Source organism: Sinocyclocheilus rhinocerous, unplaced genomic scaffold (genome assembly GCF_001515625.1).
Source record: "Sinocyclocheilus rhinocerous isolate Xijiao unplaced genomic scaffold, SAMN03320098_v1.1 scaffold942, whole genome shotgun sequence".
NCBI lineage: Eukaryota > Metazoa > Chordata > Actinopteri > Cypriniformes > Cyprinidae > Sinocyclocheilus > Sinocyclocheilus rhinocerous.
The window spans coordinates 1,206,192-1,211,215 of record NW_015627890.1 but is presented as its reverse complement, the minus strand read 5'-3'; the positions used below and the strand labels follow the sequence as shown (position 1 = coordinate 1,211,215).

At 39.1% G+C, this 5,024-nt stretch overlaps 1 pseudogene; it reads right to left on the bottom strand.

Moving 5' to 3' along the window:
* LOC107735969 (P2Y purinoceptor 2-like) overlaps positions 1–1,893 on the bottom strand; it is a 2,824-nt pseudogene extending 931 nt beyond the window's left edge.
* Between the last annotated feature and the right edge of the window lie 3,131 nt (positions 1,894–5,024).

The window sequence follows — 5,024 nt, the reverse complement described above, 5'->3', positions numbered from 1 at the left end:
ACTCTTAACTTTTATAAAGAATATCTCTTTGGATTTGAGACTTTAGTCTTTGCAACTTTACAGATCTTCTTTATGCACCAAGAGCTTGTAACACTCCAAAGAGAAAGGAAAATTTTAAATCGCATCATATGACCCCTTTAAAGAATCATCATTTACACATGCAAAATTAAAAGCTACTCACCATACTTTCAGTGGTTCCTTCAGCAATGTAACTAACAGTTGTGCCTCCTTTCTGCAACAGACCTGCTGTGCCCCTGCCTGTTTATTCTGCATATATCCGCTGTGGGTGTGTTTACATGCCTCAGCCTGCTCTCATAAGCCACGGTATCAGCCAATAATATATCAATCATTCTGGAAGCCTCACACAGTCACTTTAAAGAAATAATTGAAAGTGAAAAAGTCCATCTCCTGTTGTCCTCTTACATCAAAATCCACCCACATATTTGCTTAGAGCTGTTTTGACTTGTAAACGGTGCTTGATCTGTGCAGAGTTCTCTCCTGATTCAGATGAAATGACTGGAGAAAGCAATATTATGGATTATGGATATTTTGGCCAGAAGCAATGGTTTGAAGTTAAAAACGTCTTGATGGATTTGTTTCTTACAAACACACAGCTTTTTGCTTCTCAAGACATTAATTGATGGACTGGAGTGGTGTGGATTACTTGTGGATTATTGTGATGTTTTTATCAGCTGTTTGGACTCTCATTCCGACGGCACCCATTCACTTGCACTGTGAGCAAGTGATCTGTTCCCATGAAGAAACAAATTCATCTACATCTTGGATGGCCTGAGGGTGAGTACATTTTGAGCAAATTTTCATTTTTGGGTGAACTATTCCTTTAACTCATAAAGTTATTGTTATCAATGCCATATTTCCTGTAACCAATATTATTTTAGAGTTCCTGATGGTTTTGTCCGCCTATTCATTCCAGCATACGTTTAAGTCAATGTTGATTCAGATGATGAAACAAACTCATCTACATCTTGGATGGCCTGAGGGTAAGTACATTTTCAGCAGATTTGCACTTTTGGGTGAACTATTCTTTTAAGGTTCAGTAATCTATTTTAAATCAATAATACTGAAAAAACACACACACCATGCTTTGCAGTTTAACATGTTTCAGAATAGAGCCCTTGGCGAGAACCCTGCAGAGTCTGGCAAAGGAGAAAGGCATATGCTAATTATCAATAATTAACATCTTGCCCGACACTACAGTGAGGAGAAATTCACACAGCCCGAAAGAAACGGGAAGTGCATTCATTCAGGGAACTTGAATAAAACTATAGTTTAGATGTTAACGCATGAAGCCTATTGCTTGGTTTCCTGACAAACCATTATACAGTCCAAATACAAAAAAAATATTCTGAACACTGAAAAAAACAGGCAAGCTTTGTACTGACCTGTTCCTCTCAGTTTGAATTAATCTGAGACCTTCACAGTTCCAGTGCAAGGACAAAACAGGCTTCATCAGAATTGTATGAGGTCCGTCATCTTTCCTCTGTGTCTGTGTTACTGTGAAGGAAAGAAAGAATGTCAAGGTGTTCGATTGCTGTCGTACTTGCCTCACAATACTGTATTAATTATTACCCTTAGTAAGCAGAGTTATGAACCTGAGCTAAACTATACGTGGTCAGTCTGTGCACGTACAACAACTTTTGGGCACACTTGACTGAATTTATGTTTCTCATGATCTTAAAAACTTTCAAATGTTCAAACTTAAATGGAAGATTATGAATACATTTCTTTAAAAAATAAAATAAAATAAAATTTGAGGATGATCAGTCAACAAGTGTTAAGGATACATGTGAACTTCTTCAACAGATGCTTCAAAAGTGTTCCAAGATGCACCTCATACAGTTGGTTGATGTCCAAATTGAGCAGAACTGGCATATAGACAAAGAAGCAGCTCAAATTAAGAGATTTCATTTGCGTCACATATTTTGATCATTATATAATTTATTATACAAAGTCATTATATAGACTTCCACTGGAGTTTCAGATTTTTCATTACTCTAACATGTAGGGAAAAAGTCATAATAAAGACTGAGTAGTGGTTTTGACTGTTCTTTCATGAATTTCTTCCCTTGTGACAAGTAGCCCCGGCCTTTTCAGAGAGATTTAAATTGTGGAAAAAGTCAAAAGATCACTCACTGTCTGTGATACATTAATAGGAGGTTCATCATGGTATTGGAATCCATTTTATGAGATTCTTAGATCTGATTATTGTTATGCATCGTGTAACATCCAGTGAATTTTATAGGATTTTATTCGATCTATATTGCAAATACACAAGGCACAAGTTTAAGGACCTTTACGACACATTCCAAGAACAATCAAATAAAATCTTTGAAGGTGTAGCCTCATGTTCAGCCCTGCAGATTTAGTGGTTTTATATGTCGGTGCTACAGATGTGTTATAGCCTACATTCCAGAACTGTTTGCCTAATTATTTTACGCATTTGATATCTGTTTTTACCGAATTCTACAGTCGATAATTCATTTTGTTCAGAAGTAAATCCAAATTTGTTTTATTTTCATCCTCTGCATAAAGAATCACTAGGATTGCGAAATGTACTAACTTTACTATGGCAAAGGCCTAGTGTATGAATAGTAATGAGCTCCATTCGCCGTTGGCGCATTCTTGAACTGTCCAATCACATAACTTCATTAATATTCAAATTACCCACTGACCGTTGCCCACGCACCAACGTAAGCCAATCAGATTCGCCAAGTGAGCGAACGTCCCGTTACGTAATTAATATTCATGAGCTAAGCCTTCCCCGTATTAGGATTCGTACAGCGGGTTTCGGTGTGTCCGGTCCGGGGCGCTGTTGGGCTGGATTTTACGGTTGGAGACTCATCTTTGGAGGCATATTCTCTTTCATTACTTTCTCCCCTGATCCCGCAGTGTTTGTTGAGCGTCTGCCCGACTGGACCTGCTTCATCATGGCCGTCTGAATTCAGATCCGAATCCCAGTCTTTTCTCAATCATCCATCCCGATCGCAGTGGGAATCGTTTCTTTGGAATATTACTTCATTTGTGCCAATGTTGAAACATGCAGCCTCCGCCAAGAAAGGTAAGAAACCAGCGTTGGAAGAACGTGTGTTTTTTTTTATTTTATTTAATGTGATTTGTTACATTTTCCCCAAGTTGCAACTTTGTATCCAGCCGCGGTTTGTTTTGAAACAGTGTATCAAGAGTTTTCTCGAGCGGTCCTGTTTTTATTGTTGTTTTTCAAGCGGCAGCGGTTGTAAATAACCCCGAAATTCGGCAGATATTTTTCTAGAGATGATAGAAGAGTGTTTTAGACTGATTTGCCCTCAGATAACGGTTAAACCATGCAGCCATGAGAGTCGTCTTGTGTGTTTTTCCTCAGATTGGACCGAGTCCCCACGCTTTTGTCAAATAGACGGATCACCGTTCATTATTCTCACCCTAAAGTCTGACATTGTGTTACATATCTCGCTTAAATGTGTCCAGATGTCGTGCACATGAGGGAAAGATGAGTTTAGATTCATATATTGTACAGAAAGATGTTTTACTGTCTCTCTCAGAGGTGACAGCAGAGGTGTTGGGTTTCAAACTCATGTCCCACAGGCTGCATGGAGGAATGTGAAATTATCACGCGAAACCGTTGTATTTCTATCATTCCGCGCACATTTATGCATTTTAATCTTCAAAGCATTGCATCAGAGTGTCAAATCCTTACTAAAGGTGACGTCTGACTCTTTGCAATTGCTTTGTCTTGTGAAGAGAAGGAAGGCAGATAGCATGTAGCACACGTTTACCCCACAATAACCCTGTTATTTTGGCTAAACGATGTTTTAAAATGCAAATATAAAACAAAGATGCGTTTGCTTTGGTCGTTGTCACGCTGATAATGTTTCCTCTCTTTTGAATGCACAATAAAATGACGTCTAGCTCTTTCCAAATATATGCAGGACACAGGATAGGCTACAGTATATGGTTTGTATAAATCATAGGTTAAATGTGAGATTAAAAGGTGCATGTGCTGGACAGACTGTAAATGTGTCATCTAATGTGTCTTTCAAAGCAAAAATCTGATCTGATCTGTGTTTGGCATCAGTGTGGATATTTCCGCAAAGATCTCAGTAAATGCCTGAACAAATGTGCTGTTTTGTTGATGCACTGTTGTTTTCCTCTGACACAAATGCTGCTGTGAACGTTTCCTCCATCTCAGAGTAATAATGCTTCACCTGTGCAGCTCAAAGTGTTGGTGAGAGCCGTGCAGCCGGCTGTCAAACCATGTGTTCTGGTGCAGCCTGTAACATTGTGTCCTGCTGATGCTGGTAGGGTCGGAATGCCGGGGCGTTCTGTATTATTTTCCATCCTTCTTGCCTTTAACCTTTAGGGAGTTGTTACTGAACCAATTATCTCCTCACCTGCCGAGTGGAGAACTTCTGTTGTAATTAACAGTTTCTCCCCAGATATTAGTCAACCTGCCTGGGCTCATTGGTCTGGTCCCGTTGGGATTTTTGCGGCTGAGTATCACACCTTCTTTGTAGCCACGTTTGGTTCAGGTACCAGTACCTGTTATTGAACCCATACATTGAGGAGAATGTGTTCGTTTTGATTGTTTTAAGAGCATATAAGAGAATAGTAAACTGAGAATTTACTCACCCTCAGTAGGGTTGGGTATCGTTTGGGTTTTTTTCGATACCGGTGCCAAATCGATACTTTTAAAACGGTTCCGGTGCCTGAACCGATACTTATTAAAAAATAAATAAATAAAAATTCCCCCCAAAAATGATGGATTGGCCATTAGAATAGAAATAGAATAGAGAGTGCAAATGTTAGAGTGTCAAATAAAGATGAAAGAGATGTTTTCTGTGGAAAAAACGCAGACTTGGCAACCCTGCATCCAACAAGAGTTACCAGAGTCAGCTTTGACTGACCACAGGTCGAGAATAAGGAGAGATGACTGACAAGACCATGCTGGAGTATTTCTCAACAGATCCTGAGTGCATTGACAAATATCTGATCTTGTAAGATGTGCTTTC